The sequence below is a fragment of the Macrotis lagotis genome, chromosome 1 (genome assembly GCF_037893015.1).
Source record: "Macrotis lagotis isolate mMagLag1 chromosome 1, bilby.v1.9.chrom.fasta, whole genome shotgun sequence".
NCBI lineage: Eukaryota > Metazoa > Chordata > Mammalia > Peramelemorphia > Peramelidae > Macrotis > Macrotis lagotis.
Window position 1 is genome coordinate 460,637,757 of NC_133658.1, and position 17,776 is coordinate 460,655,532.

Genomic DNA, 17,776 nt, shown 5'->3' on the forward strand with positions numbered 1-17,776 from the left:
ACTTGGTGGTTTCTGATTTTTAATCCATTCAGACATTAAATTCCATTTTATAGATGAGTTCATCACATTCAAAGTTATAATACAATTATAATTTCTATTTTAAAGATTATGATATAGATTATATAGAGACATATGGATATAGATATATATAGAAAGATAATTATAACTTTGATTCTATTTATCCTCATAACCTTTATGATTTCCTCAGAAATCTGATTTACTTCTGTTACCTCCCTATACTTCCTCACAAAACTGATTTACTTCTAACCTTTACCTCACTATACTTCTAACCTTTACCTCCCTTTGCCACTCCTTTTTCATCTCTCCTTAATCTCTGTAAATCTATGTCTATATATACATGTGTAAACATATATATAGACATGTTCCCTCTCTCAATTCTCTAACTAACCAGCTTCTTCCACAATAACAGTTCTTCCATTCATGCTTCCCTTGCATGAAATAATTGCTACCTTTTACATCTCCCTACCCAATTTTGTTTTGGAATCAGCCTACAAATCTTCATCTATGTATGCTCTTTTAAACTGCTCAAATAAAAAAAATAAACACTGAAAACATTGAAAACATCTTTAAGCATTTTCCCAGAATAGTTTACACTTATCTTTATAATTGGTCTTTAATAATTACCTTATGTTATAGGGCAGCAAGGTGGTGCAATGGATAGAGCATAGGCCCTAGAGTCAGGATGACCAGAGTTCAGATATGGCCTCAGACACTTAATAATTACCTAGCTGTGTGTGTGTCCTTGGGCAAGTCACCTAACCCCATTGCCTTGCAAAAAAAAAAATAATTACCTTCTGTTTCTCTTAGATTTTATATATCAGATTTAATTCATCAAATATCCATTTGTTTCATATTCAGGATTTTATTCAGCTTCACTGTTATTGTTTTGCAAACTCATCTCATTGTCTCTTTGAAATTTAATGTTTTAAGTACTTTGGTCTTCTGTTGTGGAAACTTCTAGACTCTGTGTTATCATAACTGTAGCTCTATAACATTTTATCCTTAACCTGGATCCTTAAAAGCTTGACTATGTTGTTCCTGTGCATTTTCATCGTGGGATCTCTTACAGAAGATGACCTCTCCCCATCCCCATTATCTTCAGTCTTCCCACTCATTTGGCCATTCATTCCTTCCTATTTTTGTCTATGAACATATGCTTGATTTCCCCATCTTTAAAAATCACTTGCTAGGACTTTTCCCTTCATTATCCTATATGTTCAGTTTTACTCCTTGTCATCTAAATTTCTAGAAAATAAATGTGTATGTATAATATATGTATTTTATATATATACATATATAAAATGTGCGTTTATGTGTGTTTTTATGTTCAGTTTCTTTAATAAGAGTGTGAACTTTAATTTAGTGTCTATTTTTGAGTTTCTTGACATCATAAGTGCTTAAAAATTCTTAACGATTATCTAAAATAGGAGGAAATATCAGTAAATTTTCCATTCATTCTAGGGTAACCTAACAAAGAAGAAGATTGTGGGTATGCCGACTAGAACTATCTATTCCTTGTGTTTGAAAATAGGAGAATATTATTCCCACCCTGTCAGAACACAACAATGGTAAAGGCAATCCTAAAATAAATGATTGTTACAAGGAGATAATAGATTGTTTTCTCTGTATTTTCAGGATAGCACTTTCTTCTGATTCTCTTCCCATTTTCACCTCTTCTTCATTATCCTTTGATGAATCCTCATCCAGATCACACCATCTTAACTGTAGCTGGTCCTATATGGTTCTGTCCTGGTCCCTCTTCTGTTCTCTTCTTTACTACTTTATTTGATCTCATCAGGAACAATGAATTTGATTGCTGTTGATGCACAACTCTCTGCATCGTGCCATAAATTTTGTTTTCCATTCTTACATTTCCCAAAGAAGGTGGTGTGCATCATTTTTCTTTTTGCTGTTCAAGTGAAAATAAATACATTATGCTCTTGAGACATCTTGAATTGCATGTCCAATAAACTGCTCAGGCTAAGAATGTCCCAAACTGGATCATATTTTTGCTACAGCTAATTAGCACAATGGAGAGAACAGTGGATTCTGGAAGACTTTGATTCAAATCAAACTTCAGACTCCGTAGTTTTGTGACCCTGGGCAAGTCACTTAACCTTATTTGCCTCCATTTCCTCATTATTACAATGATTTGGAGAAGGAAATGACAAACCATTCTTTGGCAACCCTTTGCCAAGAAAACCGCAGATAGGGTCAAAAGGAGTTGAAAAACTGAAAAACATATAAACAACAAAAATGTTTATTGTTTCACTTCTTTATTTGAAAACCCTCCTTCTTAATTTCCCTATTGCTCTCTTGGAGTTTGCCATCCTCCCAGTCTTCTCAATCTTGCCCACCTAGGTATAACCTTTAGTCCTCCCTACCTGTCATCCTACTATAAATCGAATCTGTTGCCAAGGTCTGTAGAATTGAGCTTTGTAACATCTCTCAAATATACTTCCTTTTCTCCTCAGATACTGTCACCACCCTGGGACAGAGCCTTCACCAGCTTTTGCTTGAACTATTGTAGTAATCTGCTACTGAGTAAGCCTTGCTCAAATCTCTCCTCATCTAATCCATTCTCACAAGGGATTTTCCTAAACTATTAGAGGGACATCTTCTCCTCCCTGCACCCTCCTCCCCCTTCACTTAATAACCTCCATTGAATCCCTATTTCCTCCAGGATAAAATACTGTTTGGCATTCAAAGCCCTTCATTCCTAGTCCCTCCACCCCTTCCTCACCCACTCTTAGACTGTTTAACATAAATCTCCTGGCTGTTCCTTGAACAGCATGTTTACACCATGTATTTTCTCTGGATATTTTCTTAAGTCCCCCTGGAATACTCTTTAAGTCGCCATCTTGCCTGATTTCCCTGTCTTCAAGTCTCAGTTAAAATCCTATAACATGTCTTTCCCTATCCTTTTTTAATTTTACTGCTTTTCTCTCACCCATTTTTCTCTATATATGTTGTATGTACAATTTTGTTGTTTCTCCCATCTGAAAGCAGGGACTTGTATTTTGTGTCTTTGTATATCTGGAACAAAGGAGTGATTATGATGATGAGCATCAACATCATCATCATCATCATCACTGTTTGTCCTTCATTCTCAAAGACCATGACATCAGGGAGATGATACCTTGGCAAGCAAGTGAATTGGATTTGAGTGAGTGGGTGCTGAAAATGATGCTTCCTTGACCAGGAATGGAACCCAGAAGGTTGTGGTGAGGCTCTGAATCCTAACCACTAGACCACCAGGAAGCTTGCTCAGAAGGAGATCAGGCTGAGGCCCAGAGTCAGATCAGCAACAGCAGCCAAAGAGATGATTGAGGATTCAAAGGTTCTTCTAGAGGGGCAGAATTACAACCACACATAAGCAGAAACTGGACACAGACCAATCCTCCTGTGAATAGTGTGACCTCAGTGATAATTCTGGTATGTTAAGAGTAACTTAATATAAAGACTATAATATCTCTTCACAAATTCAGCTTATGTTTTCATATTGTTTTCTTCCTGAGGCTTTTTCCTTCAAACTGTTTGGATGTTTGTATTTGACTTATATTCTTATAATAAATAGAATAGGATATACTTTGCCCTAGTTTCTCACACTGTTTTTATTTGGCAAATACATAAATATATTCTTATATTTGACAACTATTTTTGAATTCGGCTATACAAAAGTTTACTCATTGCCTGCTACATACAGAGCTCTGGGCTAGGTTTAGGGAAGCTAATTGGATATGTCCCTACCATAATGAAATTTAAAATGCGCGGTAATATACTGAGATATCCCTAATGCATGGCTATGTATAAGGATCAAAGAATTCTTGAAAGTCAGTTTACTCTAACATACCTGAACAGGAGGAACCAGTTTTACTACATCCATCAAAAAGAAGAACATATTTATTTTCCATTTTTGCAAGGCAATAGATTTATTTGACTTAGCCAAGGTCACACTGCTAAGTATCTGAGGCTGGATTTGAATTCAGGTGCTCCTGTCTCCAAGACTGGAGCTTTAACTGCTGTATCTCCTATTTGCCCCAATGAGGAATATATTAATATGTCTTCCTTTTTTGGGTGATTTTCATTTTTAGGAAGTTCTTCTAATTCCAAAATTTGGTTCTACATCATTTGTAGAATAATTTGTTCTTTCTGGAGACAAGTAATCAATTCTAATCCCTTATGTAGTAGCCTTTCAAATGATTCAAAAGAGAATTTTTGAATAAATCATTACTTCTCCAGATTAAATAGATGAAGTAGTAAAAATTAGAAAAGTTGTTGAGTGAAATTTACATTACTACAGACAATTCTCAGTTTAATATTTACATTCTGGCATTTGTTTTCAAGAAGATGGAGCAGAGATTTTCAGAAATTCTCAAGTAATCATTCTTTTTACTTTACACATCAGTTTATTTATTTCCTGTTATCTATAGTTATTTTAAATGAAATTATTTCTTTTCTTATGAATTTTGTTGGTAATATGTAGAAAAACTGAAGATCTGTATGGGTTCATTTTATTTTCTACCACCTTGCTAAAGTTAGTTATTTCAAAGATTTTTTTAGTTAATTCTTTAGGAATTTTTATCATTTACAAAGAGAGATTTTTTGTTTCTCATTGCCTGTTCTAATGCCTTTGATTTCTTTTTCTTACCTTTTCGATATTTAGTTTGGAAAAGGTTTCTTCCTCCCATCTTTCTTTTCCCCAACCCTAGGATAACAAATAATCTAATAAAAGTTATACATGTGTACAATTGTGCTACACATATTTCTGTATTAGTCATCGTTTTAAAGAAAATTTAGAAGAAAGGGAAGAAAGGGAAGAAAGGAAAGGGGAGAAGGAAAAAACAAAAGTCAATTTAAAAAAGCATCTGCATGCAGTTTCCATAGTTTTATCTCTAAATGTGGATGACATTTTCCATCACATGTCTTTTATAATTGTCTGTTCTGTATTGTTGAGAAGAGATAAGTATCATAGTTATTCATTGTACATTGTTGTTGTCAGGATGTACTCTAGTCCCCTGGTTCAGCTCATTTCCCTCAGCATCAGTCTTTACGAGATTTTTCTGAAATCCTGTCTGCTCATCATTTCTTATAGACCAATGATATTCCATTATATTCATAAACCACAGCTTGTTCAGCCATCCCTCAAATTTCACTCCAAAAACAGCCTCTATGAATATTTTTGTACATGTGGCTCTTTTTTCCTTTTTTTGTGATCTTCCTGGGTTACAGATGTACTTGCTCAAATGGGGATGCACAATGCTAAAACATTTCTAGTACAGTATTGAAAAAGTGGTGATTACAGGCATCTCTGTTTCATACTGATCTTGTTGTAGACAATGCTTGCTGATGGTTTTAGATAGAAAACTCTTATTTAATCCTTATCTCTCTCTAGTGTGTTGAATAGGAGTCAGAAGCTTTTTCTGGATGAATTTAAATAATCATAGGATTTCTCTTGGCTTTGTTATTAAGATGCTCAATTTTGCCAATATTTTTTCCCAAATACTGGACCAGTCCTGCATTCCTAGTCTAAATCTCACCTGGTCACATTTTCTATGATCCTGATTGTCATAATGGCTTTACTAAAATTTTATTTTGCATCAATATCGTTAGGAAAATTGATCTATAATTTTCGTTCACAGTTTTGACCCTTCCTCATTTTAGAACCATCTCTCCTTAAAAGCAATTGGCCTATTTTTTCTAAATTGTTTATATTGTTTTGAAATTAATTGTTCCTTAAATGTTTCGTAGAAATTATTTGTAATTCTTTCTAACTCTGAAGGTTTTTCTTATTCTTCAATTTCTTTTTCTAAAATGGCACTGTTTAATAAATATGTCATTTCCTCTTCTATTAATCAGGGCAATTTGTTTTCACAAATGTTCATCTATTTTATGTATTTTATTTCTTTATTCATTTATTTTATTTATTTGTTTATTTTTACTTTATTTTATTTATTTCATTTACTTTGTTTTATTATTATAATATATTATATTATATCATATCATATCATATCACATCATATCCTACCATATCATATCCTATCACATCATATCCTATCAGATTATATTATTATATTATATTATATCATACTATTATATTATATTATTACATTATATTTATTATATTATGTTATTATATATTATATTATGTTATTTTATTATTATATTATAATACATTATATTTATATTATATTTTACATTATCTTTATTTATTTTTATTTATTTATTTTAATTTCCTCTTTCTTAATGGTTAATTTACTTTTCATTTATGATACTGGCAATTTGGTTTTCTTCTTTTTTAAAATCAAATTAACCAAACATTTATGCATTTTGTTGGATTTTTTTTCCTATTCATTACTTCATCACTTTGGCTGCATTCCACAAGTCTGGCATTATTGTTATTCTCTTTGATGAAATAATTGACTGTTTCTATGATTTATTGTGTGATCCACTCATTTTGGGGGGTTCTTTAATTTCCACTTAATTTTAAATCTGCCTTCCATTGTCCTCTTTTACGTGAAATTGTTTTTGCATCTTGATGACCTGAAGGTTTTTTGCTGCTGAAATAAAGATATATTTGTTTCAATCCTCAGTTTTTTTTCTGAGGACTATTATATCTAACTCTAAAATTCTATTTACCTCATTCAACTCTTTTAAGTTCTTTCTTGTTTATTTTCAGGTTGGGTTTATTTAGTTCTAAGAGGCAGAGATTGAGGGCCCTCTCCAGGATACTTTTACTGTCTATTTCTTCATACCTTTTAGCAAGATGTACTTTCCTCCATTAACTTATAATTTAATCAATTTCTGCTTTTGCTTTTTCTGAGATCATGATTGTCATTCTCCATTTTTTACTTTAGCTGAAACATATAATATATTCTGCTCCAGATTTTTATCTTCCAATATATTATAGTACTCTAGTTTTTTTACCCACCCTGCTATCAGTTTCCTTTTCCATCAGAGTTCATTCTATCCACATTCACAGTTATGATTACAATTGTACTTCCTTCATCCTAATTTTCCCTTTTTATGCTTTTTTCCCTCTCCTTTCATTACACCCATTCTCACATGTTTTGCTTCTATTTCCTTACTCAATCTTCCTTCCCTTCTATCAGTTGCCCTCCCCCAAAACATACCTCTTTATTTTTTCCCTCCTAATTTTTTCACCTTATATATTTTTTACCCCCTGATTGTGTATATTATTCCTTCTGAGCCAAATATCATGAGAAATTTCAAACTAGAGAGTTCAAACAACCTTATCCCCACTTTTCTTTCCCTCTGCTGGAATAGGTTTTTCATGTCTCTTCATGTGATACAATTTATTCTATTCTGCCTCTTCCTTTTCTGTGCAGTCCTTTTTTTCACTGCATAATTTTCTTTTAATTATCATATCAAAGTCAACTTATTTCTCCACACACTAAGTACTTCCTCCTTCTAACTGCCCCTGCCCTGAGAGATCTAGTAACAGTTTACAAGGATAATCTTTACATGCAGAGAAGGAAACAGAGTTAAACCTTATAGAATACTATGTTTTGCTTTTCTTTTTTCCTTTCCATTTTTATCTTTGTTATAAAAATCTTCTCTTTAGTTTTGTATTTGAAGATCAAATTTTATGTTCACTCTAGTATTTTCATCAGGAAAGTTTGAAAAGTTCCATATTTTATTGAATTATCCATCTTTTCCCCTGAATGATAAGGCTCAGTTTTTCAGTTCCTTTGAGGAATATCAAATTCCAAGTCCTCCTATCCTTTAATGTAATGCTGAGTCTCCTGTGTAATCTTTACTGTGTCTTCTTGATAATTAAATTGTTAATTTTTTGACTGCTTGCAGTATTTCTTCCTTTACATGGAGAATATTCCTTGGGAGTTTTCATTTTGGGATCTCCTTTAGCAAGTGATCTCCATCCCCAACCCCCTATTAACTTTTCCCTCTCCTTGACTGTTGGCTTTTTTTGTCTATAAACATGTGCATATTTTTCCTATCCTTAAAAATCTCTCACTAGGATTTCTCCACCATCATTCTGTATGTCTTCTTTCCCTTTCAGACTTCTAGAGTTTATACATCTATACTAGAAAACTCCACTTCCTTCCATTCTACAGTCTTGTTTGCACTCTGAAGTCTGGCTTTGACCTCATAGTTAACCAATGATGTCTAAACTGATAGATTCAAATGGCTCTTTTCACTCTTAATGACATCCTTCTAAATTCTTTTAAAACATCCTCGAGCATTTTGTGACCTGCTTTACTTCTCCTTTGCTGAATCTTCCTCCATGTTAGGTCATGAGTGACCCATAGGAACCTCTTGTTCCCTCTTTTTTCCCCTCTATTTCAGAAATTTCAAGACTGGGTAGATTTTAAGGGGGTACATGAAGTCAGATGGGAAAATATATCTTAATCACATCTTTTATTTCAATTTAATTGGTTTTCTTTGCAATTCTATGTAAGTGATATCATCATTCCCATGTGTTCAGTTACTCTATTCAGATGATTCTTAGGTTTGTATATCTATCCTTAGACTCTTCCTTTTGGATATCTCAAATTCAACATGTGTAAAACAGAAATTTCTCTTTCCCGATCCTCCCAGTCATCCATTCTAACAACCTCCTCTTAGTCACCCCATCTCTCCAAATCAAATCCATGGTACATCAATTCTTTTACCACAACATTTCAGATATATTCTTTTCTCTCTTCTCCTTCAGTCATAACTCTGGTTCAGTTTCCTGTAATTTCTTACCTGGACTATAGCAGTAGTCTTATAATTGACCTCCCTGCCTTAGCTTCTCTATCCTTCAGTTCATCTCTACCCAACTCATGTTGTCTTCTCATAGCTCCCATATACTAATTTGGTAAATTCTAGTATATTCATTTCCTGTTACCTCTAAGATCTTTATTTGGCATCTTTCCTCCCTTTCCAAACCTCATATTTTTAGCTTCATGCCATATACTTTGGGATCTGGCTACACTGACCTAATTGCTATTCCTCTTCTTTCCAGGTCCTCTAGGTGGAGCAGTGGATAGAGCATTGACCTTGGAGTCAGGAGCTTTGGAGTTCTAATTTGGCCTCAGACACTTGACTGCTACTACTTGTGTAACCTTGGGCCCTGATTGCCTGGTATCCAGGGCCATCTCCAGTCATCCTGATTCATATCTGGCCACTGGAACCCAGATGATTCTGGAGGAGAAAGTGAGGCTGTGATGGGTTCTCTGCTGGTTCCCTCAGATGTGGGCCTCACTTAAGCAGAGGCAGCAAAGACTGGGGCATTCTAATAGTTGACTTTTTCAGTGATTGAGATGGGTGAGCTTTAAAGAGCTGAGGAAATGCTCCCTAGAGGTGGTGTGTACCTTTACCTAAGGTGAAGGTATTGGACTCAGGGACTCTTTTGTCCTCTTTTGTCCCTCTTCTGGACTTTGGTTTTTTCTGCAAAACAAGGAGTGCAACTGGTCACCAAAGTTCCTACAGCACTGAGACTTGGTGACTTTCTTGGGTCTATTCCTAAGAAGCTGGAAGGCTTCTCATGAGAAACTAGAAGGTCCTGTCTGGGGGCTTCAGGGAGACTGTGCCGTCCCCTGTTTCTTGCGATCAGAGATTCAAAGCATTAATTCCATTCAGTTCAACAGCATTAGTTGAGTGCAAGCTGTATGCTGGTGTTAGAAAAAGTGAAGAATGGCCTCTTGCCCCATTCTTGTGTGTGTGTGTGTGTGTAGGCACGTATGCACCTGTTGGGGCTGGTAGTGGGAAGGGGAGACCTGGCCACATTTCTAGGGCTGCAGAAACATGAGAGAATTGTCCCTCCTTCAGGATACTTTTGTCCTAGGCTCAGTCAGTCCAGATACTCCCCCAGTCAACAGGCATTGATCTGTGGACTAGGTGCTGCCCACCACAGTGGTTTAGTCAGGCCTTGTTTTTTAAAGAAAGATCCTAACCTTGACAATCACTGATGAAAATGGGCATCTCCACATACCTGAGGACTGGGCAGACCTGAGCATCTCTCTCCAGGCTCCTGTCTCCTCCCAAAGCCCTTGGGGACTCGCTGTTGGGGAAGCCCCCTGCTGATCACTGACCCCTTTTTGGAACCCTTCTCTTTCCTAGTTCATGTTTGACCCAGTCCACAGTTCTAAAGCTGAATAAAGGGGCCAGTCATGTCCACAGCTTCCTGTACCTGATGTTCATATGGAACATGGACAACATGGCAATTGGGGCTCTCAAAGAGGTGAGAAGAGGGAGCAGCTGGGGACTCTCCATGCTGGGTGGCTCAGGGATTCATGGTCTGTCTCCCTGCCCAGGTGAACAGTACCAGAAACTTCTCCTGGAGATGTACCCCAGTTTCCTCAGGGATCCCATTAGCTCCCAGGAGATCACAGAAACCTTGATGGTGCTGACCAAGGTGCTGGAACTGATGGACTGATGGACTCCTTCAGGACCATCTCCATACAGTGCCAAGTCTTTTTTGAAGATGTGAGTAAGCGGCCCTGGGCCAGGGAAGGAGCCTTTGCCAGGATCTGGAGCTTAAAGGCACTTCAGAAATCATTTATTCGCATTTTTTTAGGTTTTTGCAAGGCAATGGGGTTAAGTGACTTGCCCAAGGCCACACAGCTAGGTAATTACTAAGTGTCTGAGGCTGGCTTTGAACTCAGATTCTCCTGATTCCAGGGCAGGTACTCTATTCACTGCACCACCTAACTGCCCACTAACCACTCCTATTTTACAGATGAGGAAGCTGAGGGCAGGGTGGTAAATTAATATTCCCTGGATCACACAGGTGGGGAAGAGCAGACTCCCCTAGTTCCATTTACTCTGAAGCAAATAACTTGTTTCCAGGCTGAGACCTTGGGCATCACTTAACTGTTTTGCTTTCCCACCCTATGAATAAGACACAGAATGAGTCTCTGGGTATGTCATTCTCCAGACATGGGTTCAAAATGGGAAAGTGTGTGAGGGAGGCAAGGGAGAATGGGGCAGGCAGGAGTGACTGATGGAAATTTAGAGCATTTCCTGCAGAGCAAAATCCTGAAACCCAGGAAAGGGTGTGGTGTGCCCAGCCCATGGCCATGTAAAGGAAAAGGGAGTGAGATGGTGCCACATTCCTGAGGACACCAATCCCTGATCTGTGATTTAGAGTCAGATTCCATCAGATAATCTCTGGCAACGAACTTGGTAGAATTTGAAGATGAGGACGGGGTAGCCTAGGCAAGGGGGACACTAGGGGACAGGTGCTGGAGGAGATGCCAGAATCAGTATGGTGTCACCCCTCCTCTTCTTGGGCTTTCAGCATAGTGAAGCAGTCCAAGGTTCATCCAAACAAGCACCATAGCTGTGACTAATCCACCATGGCCAGTGATAGTGACAGAGGCAGAAAGACATTTCCTGATTCAATGAGTATATTCTCTCCTGGCAGGAATGCACAGATGATCACAGTACAAGGAAGGGGGCAAAGGAGGGGGTGATCAAAGTGGGTTGCTGGGAGGAGATAGCCCCTGAGATGAGCCTTGAAGGGTCAGCAGACTTTTGAGAGGCAGAGCTGGGGAGAAACCTCAGGCAAGGTCAGAGGCACACAGGGTGGGGTGGGATGAGAATGGATTGGACAGGGGAGAGGCTGGAGTCCAAGAGATGCTTCAGGGGAGAGGGACTAAGGCCTGTTCTGGGGTTGTGTGTAGGGAGGGAGTGGGATGCAGATGGAAAGAAGATGCAGAGGTAGAGGTAGAGGCAGAGGCAGACTGATGATGTGGGATTGGAATAGTCCTGCATTGATCACTGGATCTACAGATAATTTAAGGTCACAGGATCATAGGCACCTTCTAGTGACTGCCCCAGAGTTATACAGTGAGTATCCAATGCAGGATAAGAACCAGGTCTTTGACTAAAGGCCTATCCACCATGCCACCATGAGTCCATCTTAGCCTATCCTTAGATTGGCTCCTGGGTTCCTCACAGTGCCTCAGGAGAAAATAGTTTATTTAGGATTCCTGTCTTCCAGACTGCCCAGGGCCTGAAGCCCAGCATACACTAACTGCCTCTGCTAGGGCCTTCTCAGTCATGTCCTGCCTCTCTAGCTCCCACCACCGGTGGATGATCAAGCACCTAGCACCATGAGCTATGCCCCCACATGGACATGTGTGCCATCTATACACATGCATAAACAAATGCATCTCTGTCTATCCAGGGATCACCAGTTCCTGTGTGTGCCTCACTACTGGCATGTTGTTCTGCCCCATTTGGGGGCAGGCAGTTCCTATATACAGGAAGAGACTAATGCTGACCTCCAGGACCCAGAGCTTGGACTGGGGGCTGCCTCTCACCAGCCCTGTGAGTCAGTGCTGCTGTCTGAGAGCTCAGAGGTCCAGCTCAGGTTCCACCTGCATCCTTTCAGAGGCCTCAGCTGGTCAGCAGCCCACCTCCATTTGGTGGTTCTTGGTCTTTCTTAGTATTGAGGTGCATTTTGTATTTATTTCCTCATGTACCCATCCACTGGAAGAAAGGCAGAACCCATAGAACAGGGATAGATCTCTTTCTGCAGAAGTTTCCCCTGCCCTGGACTGGGAAGGGCTCACCAGGAGATGCTCACTAAGGAAGTGTATGGATTGTTGGATTAGATCGAATCCAATCCTAGACAATCCCTGGGTGTTTTTGGCAGTGGGAAGGTGCTGGGGTCTCACCTTGTCTGTCTCATCTACAGGAGATCGAGTGGCTTAGCTTATGGGCTTTCACCCTGTTTGGGATGCTCGCCAGCTAGACTGGGAGAAAAAAATACTTCTTCACAACAGAAGCCAGGAAGTGCTGAACATTCCTGATTCTCCACCTACAGGAGCCCTGCCCAGAAGGGGTCCAGGTGAGCCTGCCTCTCTGGGGTCTCTGTTGAACAGAGAAAGAAAATAAAATTGACCCATTGGTGTGCTGGCTCCCTGCCTACTGCTGCCTATCCAGCATGACCTGAGTCAGTGCTGATGACCCTTGGTCCCTTGCTCTTCCCATAGAGTGGAAAGGAGGGGCTGAGACTCAACGATCTCTACATTTCTCCACCTTGGTCTGCACACAGACTGGATATTTAATGAAGATTGATTGATTATAATCTTCTAATTATCTCTAAAAGTAGGGTCAAGACCAGACATTCCCTAAGCATCCTTCCTTAAAATATCCTGCAGATTCCAAGATGAGCTGAAGGCCTCATCAACCAGGTTTAACATGTTTATGTTAAATATTTCAAAATATTAAGATCAAAATAATTTAATGAAATTATGGCATTTATAAATTAATAAAGAATACTAATAGTGCAATATTGCATGTAATATGTTGATGTTATAATTATATACATAGTAATAATTCATTAGACATAACTCTAGTATGTGATAAATATATTATACATTAATTGTGTTTTTAAACATTTATGGTTAATAAACTCCACATAAGAATTTTTATTGCTTGGCAATTACAGAGGTGGTCTCAGATAGAATCAGGAAGACTGCTAGGTTCAAGTCCTGCTTCTGACACATTCTATGTGACCATGGACCAGTCATTTCAGCTCTAAAGTTGATAAGATGAGGGCAGTGCTGGCTTAATATTGGTAAAGGGAACTTCTTTCCTTGGAACTTTACTGATTAAATTAGTTTTGGACTGAAAAATATAAAAAAAAAGCACAAACCAAGACCACATGCCATCTCCTGTGTGAGCAGCTGGTGTGGAGGGAGAGGTTCAGCGCAGTGGGCAGAAGAGTTACAGAATGCAGTTTGACAACAATCTGGTCAGTCATGTATTTTCAGCCTAGTACCCATATTTCCAGTTAAGTCCCCCAGTTCTGTGGGAGAAAATGACTCTTCCAAGATCAAGCACAGTAAAAGCCCCCAGCCCCACAGTCTCAGGAGTGGGGCAGCAGATTTCTCTCAGTAGGATTAGGACATTAACTATCTAGCCCAAGGGCCCAGCCCTATTGTTCAAGGATAAGCCAGACCCTGTTACCCTCCCCATCCCACCCCTAGGCCTTGGCAGTGGTCCCAGGGCTGTGATCACAGACACTCCAGAGAAAGCTTCTAGCAACCCCTACAGGCTGGCCTACCTAGAATTACTAAGCCCAGTGAGCAAAGACTCTAGGAATCTCAACACCAAACATCTGTGAACCAGCCCCTCCCCCAACTCAAGATCCTAGGAAAATGAAGAAATGAAGAAATGAAAGAAAATGAAGAAAAGCCAGAAGAAAGAGGGGTCCATCAAACGCTGAGAATAAATCAGACAGATCTAGAACTTCTGAGGGGGATATAATTTTATTTCCAGATGAGAAAGACTTCTTAAAAGAAATAATTGAAAAATCAATTGAAAAAAATGGGAAAAGAAACTCAAGAGAAAATTAACACATTGCAAAAGAAAATTAACATCTTGCAACAAGAAAAAATCCTTCAAAAATACAATTGGACAAGTGCAAAAAGAAAATAATTCTCTCAAAACCTCAACTGGGCAAATGGAAAATGCCTTTAAAATTAGAATTGACCATCTGGAAGAGGAGTTGCAAAAGGTAAATGGAGGGGCAGCTAGGTGGTGTAGTGCATAAAGCACCGGCCCTGGAGTCAGGAGTACCTGGGTTCAAATCTGGTCTCAGACACTTAATAATTTCCTAGCTGTGTGGCCTTGGGCAAGCCACTTAACCCCATTTGCCTTGCAAAAACCTAAAAACAAAAAGGTAAATGGAGAAAATTCTTCTCTAAAAAAAAAAAAGAATAGAATCTGTAGAAACTAATGACTTCATGAGACAAGAATCTGTTGAACCAAAAAAATTTTAAAAATGGAAGAAAACCAAAAATACCTCATCAACAAATTCACTGACCTAGAGAACAGATCTAGAGAAACAACTTAAGAATCATTGGGCTCCCTGGAAACATTTAGGATGACAAAAAGCCTGGATCAATATTTCAGGACTTAGTGGTACAAAAATTGCTATCATGGACCCAGAGAGCAAAATAGTTATTGAAAGAATACATCAATTGTCTATGGAAAGGGATCCCAAAATGAAAACACCAAGGAATATTGTGGTCAAATTCCATAACTATCAGATAAAAGGGGAAAATCCTGCAAGAAAACAAAGAAACAATTTAGATATCAAGGAGCCACAGTAAGGATTGAACAAGACTTGGCTGCATCAATATAAAGGATCAAAGGGCTTGGAATGAGATATTCTGAAGAGCAAGAAATCTTGTAATGCAGCCAGGAATTCGCTATCCTGCAAAACTGGGCCTTGGAAAACATTGCTTAACTCTTCAGTGGCAGGATTTGGGCTTCTCCCCAACCCCTTATGCTAGAGTAGGGTTGACTGTGTTTGCATGGAAAATTAATATGTTTGCACAGTACATTGCAATCATAGACTAAGAACTGGAAAGTGCCTGAGAAGCCATCAATTCCATAAGGATAGAGATGAAGAAGCCAAGGCCCAGAAAAGTGAAGTTGACCAGGGTTGTTCAGCTAGAAATCTCCCGAAGAAGAATTTGAATCCTTGTTTTCCTGATACCAAGTGCATTGCTCTATCCATCTACCATACTCTACTACTAGGGAAGCAAGGGGGGTATTGATGGCAACCTAGCTGATACCCCAACCCCCCCCCATATCATGACTCTCTCATAGACTCCATTAGAATATAAAAGCACACCTTGACCTAACCACATCATCTGGCAGCATCATAAAGAAGTTGTACCAAAAGAAATCAGTACCAATAGGATGTGGACTATATGTCCTAGAAGGGACTTTCCAAGTAGTATCTGAACGCTACCCTTGGTGGAACTTATTACCAGATCAAGCTAATTATATTATACATTAACACCCCTATTGGTGGTCTTTTCTTTTTTGCATTCTGATATCTGCATAAGCAGTTCCACCAAGGCTTTCTTGTATTGTAAAATTAACATATGCTCTTAGAAATACAGCAGTTCTTGCCCTATATAAGCCTCTAGCTGCACAAGTTCAGCACCCTACCTTCCCTAGGGAGCAGTTTTTGCTAGGGGGATTTACAACTCCTCCCCTCCAATAAATGCCCTTTGTTTGAGTTGGAGACAGTCTTTGACTTGCAATCCTATGGAGACAGATTGAATCATAATTCTTTAGAGAGGACCCTAATAACCTGCTCATACCTGATCAGTATGAAATGAAGAGTATAGCCTTAATTATGTAAGAAAAAAAACTATTGAAGGACTCCAAACTCTGACAAATGTAATAACTACATGGACTTTCAAATCCTTTATACATGCATGTAAATATAGTCACACATGATCTAACATTAAAATTTCCCTGATAATATGTTACCAGCCTGTGAGTGCCCACTAAATTTCCAGCAGGAGAGAGGGGAACAAACAGTTTGCATCTCAAATAGAGGGGTAGGGGAATTAAGAGCTACATTAATCCTTCATGGAGCCTAGAGAGATATGTTGAAAAACTAAACACCCATTTTCAGACTCAAATATTTGCTTTCTTTCACTGTACTTCTTAACATTGATATTTGTCCTTTGTTCTCAAAGAAAACCATTACTTCAGGGAAGTGACACCATGATAAGCAAGTGAATTGAATTTAAGTAAGGGGTGCTGTGCTATGCCATGAGCTTCACATTCTCCTCCAGAGACCTCTGTATCTGGTGACCAGATATGAATCAGTATGATTAGAGATGGCCCTGGGATGGTAGATAATCAGGGTTATGTGACTTACCCAAGATCACACAATTAGTGTCAAGTATCTGAGGTCAAATGTGTACTCAGGTTCTTCTGATTCCAGGGTCAGGGCTTTATCCACTGGACCACCTAATTGTCCATATTAAAAAGTTAAAAAATAGGGTTCCCAATAAGGGAGGAGTTTTCATGGAGAAGTCACAGTAACATACAAAAGGAAAGAATAACAATAAAATATTTAAATGGAGTGTAAGCCAATGTTTTTTAAATCTCTAAAAGCTAATATTATTGTTAACTGTCAAGGTAAATATTTGTTCTACCTTAGACTGTCAAGTCTTAGGTTTTAATTCCATGTAAATTATAAAGGCAATCCTTTAAAAGACCAAGTCAGACATACAACCAAATTTAAGACTTTCTGTGATAAATGAGGTTCATCCTAAAGAAATGTGAATTATATGTTAGCTTTGAGCTTCTCTACAAATAATAATAGCTAGGATACATATAGTCCTTTAAGGTTTGTAATGTTCTTTTCACATCTCATTCTCCACAATCACTCTAGGAGATGTTTTTATCCCATTTTATAAATGATAGTACTGAGATAGAAGTTTAGTGTTTTGTCTAGGCTTTCACAGCAGTATCTGAGGCAGGTTTCAATCTCAACAATTTTCTAACTCCAAGTTAAGCATTCCTACTATTATGCCATCTATCTGCCTCTGGATAATTCAAAAACTAAAGATTTTTAAAAATTCAATCTGCATGTTTCTTTACAAATTTTAACTTTTTTTGGTTTATTATTAGTGAAATTTTTATTCTAGATCAAATTCACATCAGTCTGGACTTTGCCACTTTAATTCTTGCTCTCTTTTTAGAAGCAAACATTAGATTTAATCCACTCATCTCATTCCAACAAAAAAAAGTTGAATTAGAGAATGGGACTAAGCAAGCAAGAGAAATTGTGTCACCCAGGGACTCCCTAAAAGAATTCTAATTTGAACCTAGAAATTCAGTGAGTAAGAGAGTACTTTCCCCCACTATGTCATATTATCTGTCTCTTTGGGTTATATACAAAATTGAAAGTGTTCCAATATTTACCTCTTTGATGTGATATTGCTTCCATAACTTCTCA

At 38.1% G+C, this 17,776-nt stretch overlaps 1 long non-coding RNA gene across 4 annotated transcripts; it reads left to right on the forward strand.

The window, feature by feature from the left end:
* The first annotated feature begins 1,333 nt into the window (after positions 1 to 1,333).
* On the forward strand, positions 1,334 to 13,282 carry LOC141506642 (uncharacterized). 4 transcript variants are annotated; one of them, XR_012473949.1, is made up of 4 exons: positions 1,334 to 1,589; positions 2,496 to 3,456; positions 9,011 to 10,228; positions 10,302 to 13,282. It is a non-coding gene; the product is annotated as an uncharacterized LOC141506642 (long non-coding RNA). The 4 variants fall into 4 exon arrangements; XR_012473950.1 differs by having other exon boundaries at positions 1,346 to 3,456; positions 9,011 to 9,201; positions 10,108 to 10,228; XR_012473947.1 differs by having other exon boundaries at positions 1,344 to 3,456.
* Positions 13,283 to 17,776: the final 4,494 nt, after the last annotated feature.